Genomic DNA, 12,154 nt, shown 5'->3' on the forward strand with positions numbered 1-12,154 from the left:
TTCCGAGACTTCAACTCTCACGACTGAAATGCAGTCATTAAGACCTGCCAACTTACCTTCTAAATAGTCTCAAACATATTACTACTACTCAGTCCCCAGGGTTGTTGCCTTAAACCAGGTCTTCATTATGCCTCACCTGGTATTTCCCAGATAATCCTCCTGCCTATGGCCACAGTCACCCACATTGCCTCCTGAGTTACCTTTCTAATGTCCAAATCCACAAATAAGGCCAGTTACCCAATATAAAAGACACTTAAAAACAGACATTAAGAATGGGGCGCCTGGGTGGCTCGGTCGGTTAAGCGACCAACTTCAGCTCTGGTCACTGTCTTGTGGTTTGTGAGTTCGAGCCCAGAGCCGCGTGTCAGCTCAGACCCTGGAGCCTGCTTCAGATTCTGTCTCCCTCTCTCTCTGTCCCTCCCCCATGCTCTCTCACTCTCTCTCTCAAAAATAAATGAACATTAAAAAAATTTTTTAAATAGAAATTAAAAGGATGCTCTCAGGAGAAAATATTTAGAATATATTAACTAATGGGAAGAGATAACAAACAAATTTTTCTGTCATGTGGTAATATGTGATCTGGAGAAAAGTAAAGCAGGATATTCAGGGAAGGCTGCCCTAATAGAGGATAGTTACAGCCTAGGAAATAAGCATGGGGAGAATGACGATTGGCAGAGGAAGCAATATGCGAAGTCTCCCAAGTAGAACAGCCTGTGTGTTCAACAAATGGTAATGAAGCCAGGGTAGCTGGAATGCAGAGGAGACTGAAGGTAGACCAGGGCTCTGAGTTCTGAACACTGAAAATGATGTAGCAAGGAAAAGTGAAGGATGTTGTAATTCTTTAGGCAAGAGGGGACTGTGATCTGAACCAAAGTAATATCCAAGGAGAGGTTCAGAAGTAGTCAGACAGTATCTGCTGATAGATGTGCAATGCATGCAAAAGAAAACCTGAGATTCACTCCAAGGATTTATGCCTAAGGAACAGGAAGAATGGAGCTATTAAGCAAAATTTCCCGAGAGTGATGGAGTGCCTGGTTGGCTCAGTCGGTTGAGCATCTGACCCTGGATTTCAGCTCAGGTCATGATCTCATAGTTTGTGGGTTCCAGCCTTATGTCCGGCTCTGCACGGACAGTGTGAAGGCTGCTTGGGATTTTCTCTCTGCCTCTTCCCGGCTTGTGCATTCTCTCTCTCTCTCTCTCTCTCTGACAATAAATAAACTTAAAAAAGTTTCCTGAGGGTGAGGTTTCTGAACGGTCCTTATTTTTAATTAGTTTATTATTTTGAAAACTTCAATTTGACACTTTGGTGTTAAATCCATTCCGAGAGGTGCCGTACTGTTGACCTTTCCAGTATGTCCTTCAAGGCTCAAAAAACTGTAGTTTATTTTACAAGTGCTTAGTGTTTGTAAGTGCTTAGATATACCTAGCTCTATTTTAAATGACATGTAGTACATAATTTTATTAACCCCATATTACCAATGAGGAAACTGAAGTACAGAGAGAGTAAGTAATACCTCCAAAGTCATCCATAGTGTCTCTCTTCAAATTTTGACCTCTTTGCTCCGCTTCATCTCACAAGTGGTTTTTTATTTCATTACTAAAAAAGAATAAATCTAAAGGTTCCCAGGGCTGATAGTGGTAGGAGGTGGGACCTACAGAGGGGCACAAGAGGACTTCCAGGGATGACAGAAACGTACTTGATCTTGATTTTGGTGTCAAGATAAACACAGCTTTACGTGTTTATCAAAACAGAAAAATTGTACATTGAAAAGAGCAATTTTACTACACATGAATTATACATAAATAATCCTGATTTTTTAAAATTATTTAGCAAATATCCTAAAGTGGCATAAACTGATCATAAATTGATATGGAAATATATATACTTTAAGGTGAATCTTTCATACAACATAATTTGTTTGAATATTTTGTTTGACAAAAGCAGTATGCATAATGCTGTCTTGCAACAGTATTTACTGAGAATGTAATACATTTTTATTCTTCCCATATAATTTTTCATGTGTGATTTCAGCCATTTTGACCACAGCAGGAAGTTCTAGGCTTTTTGCAATGATTTGATTCATCCTCTACAGGAATTTCAAATAAAGCATCTAAACATTTATCAATGTTCAGTGAAACTTTGCAAATGACTAAACAGAACATGACTTTAAACATTGCTGAAAAACCTGGTTATCTGTGCTTCAGATGTCATTAAGTCTCGTATTAACGTTGCTGTGCTCTGCCAATAACTTATACTCAAAACAAAATTTGTCCTTAAGACAAGTTTAATCACTTAGGATCTAAGAGACAAATCCCTATTTCATGGTTTTGATTATTTTTAGTTATCTTATAATAATGATGATGATGATCTGATTTTGATTATCTTGATTATTTTAAGTTTTAAACTATCCTTAATAAATCTAAGTAGATTACTAATGTTTATATTAAATAATGAATCTGAAAAATATCCTATAAGAGGAGGAGGGAAAACATCAGCTGTGCAGTTTTTTGTTATTGTTGCTGTTGTTTACTCAGGCATGTATTAATCAAATAGTCTTCAATTTGTAATTTGTATTTTGTAATTTGTAATTTGTATTTAACACTGTAAAATCAACTGTTTAAATATGAGTTGTGTAGTTAAAAATTAACATTAATTTGAGGCGCCTGCGTGGCTCAGTCATTTAAGCGTCTGACTCCGGTGTTTAGGCTCAAGTCATGATCTCACCGGTTGTGGAATCAAGCCCCACTATTTGTGCAGAGCCTGCTTGGGATTCTTTCTCCCTCTCTCTCTGTCCCTCTCCCACATGTAGGTGTGCACACACACTCTCTATCAAAAAACAGTAAACTTTAAAGATTGACATTAATTCAATTAACACACTTATCCAAACACATATAATATCAAATCAGTACACTAACATATTCTTAGAAACAATCACTGCCATCAAAATCCCATGAGATAACATCTGCTTTCCGTAAGGATGGCTGTAATCAAAATAACAATAACTTTTGGCAAGGATATGGTAAAACTGGCACACATGACTGGTGGGAAATGTAAAATGGTGCAGCCCCTTTGGAAAGCAGTTTGGAAGTTCCTCAAAAGTTAAAACACTCAGTTACCACGTTACCCAGCAATTCCATCCCCAGTATATACCCAAGAGAAATGAACACATATGTCTACATAAAACCTTGTGTATATTCATAGCAGCCATTGTTCATAATAGCCAAAAAATAGGAAAAACAAAACAAAGTCTAACAACTAATAAATGGATGAACAAAATCTGGTATACCCAAATAATGGAATATTATTCAGATATGAAATTGTGTTCTGATTTATATAACAACGGTAAAAGTTGACATTACGTTAAATGAAGAGGGCACATACAAAAAGCCACATATTTTACGATTCCATTTTTTATGGTAAATCTGTGGCCATGACACAGCAAGCAGGCAACAGTGAGTAACTGCTCATGGGTTATAAAGTGTTTTTCAGGAAAGATAAAAACATTCTGGATTAGATGCTGGTGATAGTTACACATCTTCATGAATTTCCCAAAAAATGCCGAATTGTACACCTTTTAAAAGAATGAATTTATGGGATGCAAATTATATCACAATTAAAAAACAATGAAGCAAACCCTGTCAATCAGTTAACACTGTAAAAAATCCCTATGAATCTTCTAGAAACTTCATATATGGGTGCCTGTAGCAGTCATTATGTTAAATATTATAATGTCTCAATTATTTCTTATACCTTTTTTTAAAGTTTATTTATTTTTGAGCTTAAGAGAGAGTAGGAATGGGGGAGGGGCAGAGAGAGAGGAAGATAGAGAGAATCCCCAACAGGCTCCATTCTGTCAGTGCAGAGCCTGACATGGGGCTCAAACTTCCAAAACTTTGAGATCATGACCTGAGCTGAAATCAAGAGTTGGTTGCTTAACCAACTGAACCATCCAGGAGCCCCTTTCCTACATTTCTTAATGAAAATAAGTATCAAGAAGAGGTTATGAAACGTTCTCCTCACAACCCTACGAATACCCTTAAGCACTCTAGAGACACCTCAGCTGGAAAATTAAGCTCTAGTCCTGCAAACCTGCTCATCTCCTAACATTGTCCCACTGCGTGAGTAATCCTTCAGCAACATTAGAAATATCAGTCTTTCACTGGCCATGCCTTGCTCCTTTATGTACACTTTCATAAGCTATTCTGTTGGCTTGGAATGCATGACCTCACTTTCCCTGCTCCAACAACCCCTCAGTGACTTCATAACTTCCATGAAGATTTCAAGGGCCTCCAGCAAAAGTGACTTGCTCCCAACTCTGTTTCCTTAACAGTTTGTCAGGGACTTTTGTGAAATGAATACAGTAATCTCATAGTTTCTTATCTTTCCCACCAGAATTTAGTATATCCAGAACAAGCACAACTAAGTCTTGCATGGCTGAATTTTTAAAAAGATGACTGAATCAGCCTGTTTTTGGCTAATTTCACTAAGTAGCAAAACCACATTTCCTATTCAAGATAGTAAAAGAATGCCTGCAAAATTTATATGTTAATGTATAGATAAGCTAGTAAATACAAATAAAGTAGATTCAATCATATCTACTGTGGGAAACAGAAAATGATGTTTGCCTATGTGAATATATATGCTGAAGAAATCTGTGGCAAAGAAATTGAGGCAAGAATATCTAAAGGAAGGAATACTAATTGGAAAAATTAAGGTCTACAATGGTGAGTACAATATCATATCTTAAAACACTCAGTACTCTTAAAGTAAAAAGTACAGAATCTCTGAAAATAATTTTTAATAATTTATAATCAATCCAATTATATCAACAACTTAAAATGAACATGATTTAATGTGAGTAAGAAAATTGGTATTTCTACTTTTAAGTTGTGTTTTTATAATAATTTATGTTCTAGGTATTACAAAGTCACCTTACAGAAATGTACTTTGGTAACTTCAAGAAGAAAGGAAATTCCAATTTTACTCTTGGTTGATTAATATCAAGGCCTACAGAAAACACGAATAGACACTTCTCTAAAGAAGACATCCGGATGGCCAACAGGCACATGAAAAGATGCTCAATGTCACTCCTCATCAGGGAAATACAAATCAAAACCACACTCAGATATCACCTCACGCCAGTCAGAGTGGCCAAAATGAACAAATCAGGAGACTATAGATGCTGGAGAGGATGTGGAGAAACGGGAACCCTCTTGCACTGTTGGTGGGAATGCAAATTGGTGCAGCCACTCTGGAAAACAGTGTGGAGGTTCCTCAAAAAATTAAAAATAGACCTACCCTATGACCCAGCAGTAGCACTGCAAGGAATTTACCCAAGGGATACAGGAGTACTGATGCATAGGAGCACTTGTACCCCAATGTTTATAGCAGCACTCTCAACAATAGCCAAATTATGGAAAGAACCTAAATGTACATCAACTGATGAATGGATAAAGAAATTGTGGTTTATACACAATGGAGTACTACGTGGCAATGAGAAAGAATGAAATATGGCCCTTTGTAGCAACGTGGATGGAACTGGAGAGTGTGATGCTTAGTGAAATAAGCCATACAGAGAAAGACAGATACCATATGTTTTCATTCTTATGTGGATCCTGAGAAACTCAACAGAAACCCATGGGGGAGGGGAAGGAAAAAGAAAAAAGAGGTTAGAGTGGGAGAGAGCCAAAGCATAAGAGACTCTTGAAAACTGAGAACAAACTGAGGGCTGATGGGGGGTGGGAGGGCGGGGAGGGTGGGTGATGGGTATTGAGGAGGGCACCTTTTGGGATGAGCACTGGGTGTTGTACGGAAACCCATTTGACAATAAATTTCATATATTGAAAAAAAATATAAAGGCCTATTTGTCTTCAAATGATTTGCTAAATAAGATGCAGATCATTTATGTTATTAATATATGTAACAAATTATTTTTAATAGCACATTTATTTTTCATAGAGCTAGAGTATACTTCCTCACAATGGCAAATATTTTGAACTACATTACTTACATATTTGTCCACAAGAAATGTCAATCTATTTTGCAAAAAATATATAAAGTTCCATTTAAGCAGCTCATTAAACAGTTTTTAATATGAACCTCATAAAAACATACATTAACTTGAATGTAAACATTCACTGAAATACACTGAAATGACTAACAATTATGATTGGCAAAAAATAATCCAATAGTTACCTTAATTTTCTCTTCAGTAGCTAAAAGTCCATGTTCTTTTCCTCCAATTTACTGAACATTTAAACATTCCTGTAAAAAAAAATACAGTACATGATTAGACAAAAATGTACTACTTTATGGTTATTTTTGTAGGACTATTTGAGTATACTTATGTATTTCTTATTGTTGGTCAAGTGTATTTTCCCCCCACAATGTTTGGGGTATAGCAGCAGAGCCAAGGTATAAAAACGAAATTCAATTCACCTGTGACAGATCTTCCTCAACCATCTAATCTCCTGTAATGTACATTGGGAATAATTAATGAATTTGGTAGGTATTGGAATTTAAACATTTTCCTAATTAAAAGAAGATGTAAGATTTTATAATAAGTTCTCTGATTTCTTCTTGCCATTTGCAAAAACGTGCATGGAGCTATAATCGATTAAGATAAGCAAAATAAGTCAATCAGAGAAAGACAAATATCATATGATTTCACTCATGTGGAATTTAAGAAACAAAACAGATGAACATATGGGAAAAAGAGTGGGAGAAAAGAGCAGAGAGGGAAATAAACAACAAGAGACTCTTAAGGACAGAGAAGAAACTGAGGTTTGATGGAGGGAGTCAGTTAGGGGATGTACTAGATGGGTGATGGGCACTTGTAATGGGCACTGGGTGTTGTATGTAAGTGATTCATTAAATTCTACTCCTGAAATCAATATTGCACTGTATGTTACCTAAGTAAAATTTAAATAAAATTTAAAAAAATGATCATAAAAAGGGCACCTGGGTGGCTCAGTTGGTTGAGCATCCAACTTAAGCTCACGCCATGATATCACGGTTTGTGATTTGAGTCCTGTGTTGGGCTCTGTGCTGACAGCACAGAGCCTGGAGCCTGCTTCAGATTCTGTTTCTCCCTCTCTCTCTCTGCCCCTCCCCCACCCACACTCTGTCTCTCTCCCTCAAAAATACATACACATTTAAAAAAAAATTTTAAAAGACCATAAAAAATAAAATAAATTCTATGATTTCTAAGAATTTTCTGGGTTTTTGTTTTTGTTTTTGTTTTTTTGCAACAGACACTTTTAATAAGATCCTGGGATATATTTAATCACTTTTATCATTAGAACTGCTGTGGAAAAAAAAACGAGAGACAAGTATCTTGCCACTTAATCAGTATATACAAATACATGCTCTGTGAATTTATGTATATACACAGAGACTGTGATTATAATAATTTAAACAAATTCAGATTTTAAAAATAGAAAGGAATAAACAAAAAAATAAGTCTTAAGTGGTAGGTTTAAAGGGATTTTTTTAGTCTTTATTTTTCTTTAAATCATCATAATGTTTCTATTCCTTTTATTATTAAACTAATATCAATATGGCAAACATTTTATTTTAAAAAAAGGAGCAGTGTCTTTCATAGTATTTTCTTTGGGATTTCAATATTTTCTAATGGTTCTGCACTGGTCATATCAAAGTCTGAACCTTCTAGTGAGTCCATTTAAGTGCTTTATATGAGCATCAGCTGCATTAGTTAATTACTATGATACTTAGCATTTATTATGCTATTAGTAGTAATATGCTATTAGCAAAAGCCTACGTAATCATATATGTGCCAAAACAATGACAAAATCTAACATGTATTCTATAATCTTGTCCCCAAATGGAGAAGAAATTAGATATGTGGAGAAACTCATTAGCATAAAATTAAAATTAAGCTCTTCATAGAATCACTATTGATTACCATCAGATATGTAAGAAAACAAATTAGTGGTAAATATATTCACTAACAAAAGCATTATATTTTGTTTGAGGATTTCAGATTATATTTTCCTAGTGAATACCCACCCATATTTGTCCAATTAGTGAGGTTTTATACCATAAGAGTAATTCATTCCATATTTGAATGGCACACTTGACTACTTGAACAGGCAAATGCAAGCAATTGTTTTAGTCAATTCTTGGCTGTACACGTAAGGTATTTTTTTCCTGGTTTTTTTTTTTCCATCCAATCTTAACTAATGTTCTACATCTGATCATGGGTAATGGCAGCACAGGCTCTCCTAGAAATATCCTCAAGCTTTACATTTTGTTTCCCCCAATAATGAAATACATTCTGAAATCCAAACATGACTTATTCCATGAAGTTCTTTCTCCCCAACAGCACCAAACCCACTCAACCACAGACAGAACCAGTCCTATGTTCCCTGATGATCCTATACCACTTTTTACATTCTTCTATTTGGCTGAACCCCTACAACTGCTTGAGAACAGAGGCTGTGACTACCTCTTCAGTTGATATTACCCCTTCCTAAAGAACTAAGCATTTAACAGGGCCTCAAAAATGCTGACTGGGTAAACAAAGTATTTTCATTTTAGTTAAAACAAACAAAAAAAAAATTCTAAGTATTTATTGGAAACTGTCTGTATTGGCCTCATATAAATTGAGACCAAGAACAAAAATGCACCATTATATGTGTCTTTGAGTTTGTCTGCATAACTATCTTTATAGGTCCATTTTCTTTTTGTTCATAAGATCAGAGATTCTTTAATTTACAGTTTGGCTCTAACTGTCTCAGTGCTTCATTCAGTTATATCGCTTTAGGCATTTAAGAATTAGTAGACAACTCGGACAGAAGAACAAAGTTACGCAGGGTCACAGCTTCCTATTATGAAGGAGACCAGGACTGAGGTAAATCGCAGAAAAGGAAAAGGGGAGTGCATGTCTGAAGGGAAGTGAAAACCAAAAGGAAGGGAGGAAGAGGTCATATCAAATCATATCAAATGATACTGTTCCATCAGCATGAAGTGTTAGGATAAATTTCTTTTTCAATAAGTAAACGTGATCTAAAAGATTTTTATTTTTATTTCTTAATGTCTATTCACTTTGAGGGATGGAGCAAGGGAGAGAGATAGAGAATGCAAGCAGGGGAGGGGCAGAGAAAGAGGGAGAGAGAGAATTCCAAGGAGGCTCTGTGTTGTCAGCACAGACCCCAATGTGGGCTGAGTGTCACAAATCATGAGATCATGACTTGAGCCAAAATCAAGAGTCAGAAACTCAACTAAACTAAACCACCAAGCACCCCTAAAAGGGATTTTAAAAGGAACTACTAGAATCATTTTTGAGCAATGTGACTACTTCGAAGGAAAGCACTCAGGAAGGATAGAAAATTTGGTGTGTTTATATTTTTATATTTTCATCACCATTCAAAAGTGACATAAAAAGAAATTCACCAGCAGTTATTGAAATTCACTCTATGCTTTGCAAATTATCTGAAATATCTGAAATATCTGAATATTAGATAGCTTTAATTAAAAATTAAAAATTAAATTAATGCATACTTTAGATAAAACTTTGTTATGAAGCACATATGTAAGACAGCAAAAATGGAAAATAAAATGGTAAGGATTTGATTACTAACTAAAAAAGGGGAATACATAATAAAGATAAATGTTCAAGGCAAATTTTCTAATTCTGAGATAGCAAGTTTAAAAAGTAGAACAACATTCATTCATTCACCCATTCATCCACTACTTCATCAAATATTATACCCAGTACCCAGGCACAGTTCTAGGTGCTGTAGATTCAGGAGTGAACTGAACAGACAAAACTAGCCCTCAAAGAGTTTATATTTACATTGTGGCTGAGGAATGGGAACAGAATGAGAAAGAAACAAACTTTATACTCTCCAAACACTTTTAGTAACATTTTAAAATTTTAAACACTTGATGTTTTTGAAGATTCTATGTTCCTATTTAACCTTAATTTTTTTAAGGTTTCAAACACTTTATGTCTTCACCTTTATAAAATTCCTGAGGTTAGTATGAACACTTCCTTGTTTATTTCACAAATAAATATTCTGAGACACTGAGTGTCAAAGCCAGAATTTGAATACAACTAATCCAAATTCAGTCTATACCCTCCAGCTTCTCAAATAGCATTGTGCTGATTATTATTGTCCATATTTGATAAGAGGATGCTTGCAATGAAAAACAACAGGCTTTCTTAAATGCATTCTTTACGAAATAATCATCTCAGAATTTCAGAACACTGATTATGGTTTGAAGGCACCTTCACATTCTAATATTTAAATAAGATTCCAGGAAATCCAAGTAAAAATTAGTCTGGAATTGAGATGAAAATATATTTTATTATCTTGGTCTGTGTGGCATTAATTATATTTATGTGACATCTCCCACTGAACTGTCCAATAAAGGTTCAGGAAGCAATGAATAACTCATGGGTACAAACACACTTTAAAAAGATCATTCTAATGTCAGGTAAAAGATGGTTTGCAGCCTAAGATGACACTAAAATGTTTTAAAAGATCAGTGAGAACTGAGAATAAAAAAAAATAAAGTGAATTAGTAAACTACTTATAAGGTAATATATATTTTTTTTTGTCTATGAGAGTCCTTAAATCATTTTTAGGACAGTTAAATACTAGATGTCACAATTTTATTATCTGTAAAAAGAGGTATATAGCCTTATATCTATCATTTCAAATTACTTGGAAGTTAAATAAGAAAATAGGAGTCAAACTGTATATAGACACATTAACTACACTTATGACATTCCACCTCCATTACTAGATTTTCCAGTGCTGTCTCTCTAGCTGTGATGTTATTTTCCAACTACCCAGTTTCCATCTCCCAACCTATTAGTCTGAGTCATCTTCAAATATCTTCTACTTTCAGTCCATATCAATAACTATTAGCATGTACCACCACATTATGTTCTCAGGAGACTGTTCAAATTTGGCTTTCATCTCTATTTCCAAATGTGCCACTGATAAAGATTATCATGGTTATAAGGTAATGGTGCTAAGGCAAGATCCCAAAGCATTTTACACTTAGTTTGACCTCCTGCCAACATGTGGTCACCACTGGCCCTCATACTTGGAATACTAAAACAGCAACTTATTTCTTTTTTTTTTTTATTTTTTTTAACATTTATTTATTTTTGAGACAGAAAGAGACAGAGCATGAACAGGGGAGGGTCAGAGAGAGAGGGAGACACAAAATCCGAAACAGGCTCCAGGCTCTGAGCGGTCAGCACAGAGCCTGATGCAGGGCTTGAACTCACGGACCGGACCATGAGATCATGACCTGAGCTGAAGTCGGACGCTCAACCTACTGAGCCACCCAGGCGCCCCACAACTTGTTATTTCTTATAGTGCCATTTTATCCCTGTTTTATCTACCTTGCAAACAGCTGCCAGAATAATCTGAGACCTCATTTTCCCCATGATGATTTCTGCACATTGATCCACAAAACATCCTATTGTTTTTCACAGGGTCTGGTTTTCAAGACCCTCTACAAGATGAGTACATTCTTTTCTATTACGAACACCTTTTTGACACTACTCTACTTTACCAGACAGAATTTCTGCATCAGCCAGCTGAGGTTGCTGACTGGTTCCTCAGACAGATTATTCCAAATAGAGTGGTTTGTTCATGCACCAAGGATGCTGTGTAGTTCTCTACACTTATAATTTTTTTAAATGTTTATTTATTTTTGAGAGAGAGAGAGAGCATGAGTGAGGGAGGGGGAGAGGAGGGGAGGGGAGGGGAGAGGAGAGAGAATCAGAAGCAGGTTCCAGGTTCTCAGCTGTCAGCACAGAGCCTGACGCGGGGCTCAAAATCAGAAACTGTGAGATCATGAACTGAGCCAAAGTCGGAAGCTTAGCCGACTATACTTATACTTTGAATACTATGCTAATAGTGTGTGAAGGTCTCATCCTCTAAAGAAATTAGCCTCAAGACTTAGAGCACAAACACATCTGTAAACTTCTGGTGCATTTTAAATCAAGAGTACAAAGCCTAGTCCTCAATGGGTCAAATTTTCATATAAAATCATTTTCTGCCCCCATGAATGCAAGCCATTGTAATAAGGAAGGTATCTTGGTTGTAATTTTAAATCGATAATAAAACTGGACAACATTGACAAAAACAGTTTGTTTCGGGATTATGG

The 12,154-nt window shown here is 35.7% G+C and overlaps 1 protein-coding gene across 25 annotated transcripts in view; it reads right to left on the bottom strand.

Moving 5' to 3' along the window:
• Positions 1-12,154, bottom strand: part of ADGRL3 (adhesion G protein-coupled receptor L3) — an 818,271-nt gene that overhangs the window by 634,197 nt on the left and 171,920 nt on the right. For all 25 annotated transcript variants that reach the window (XM_053217310.1, XM_053217313.1, XM_053217311.1 and 22 more), the window contains one exon: positions 6,197-6,265. The gene's annotated coding sequence lies outside the window, so the exon portion shown is untranslated. The remainder of the gene's footprint in view (positions 1-6,196; positions 6,266-12,154) is intronic.

Source organism: Acinonyx jubatus, chromosome B1 (genome assembly GCF_027475565.1).
Source record: "Acinonyx jubatus isolate Ajub_Pintada_27869175 chromosome B1, VMU_Ajub_asm_v1.0, whole genome shotgun sequence".
Taxonomy (NCBI): domain Eukaryota; kingdom Metazoa; phylum Chordata; class Mammalia; order Carnivora; family Felidae; genus Acinonyx; species Acinonyx jubatus.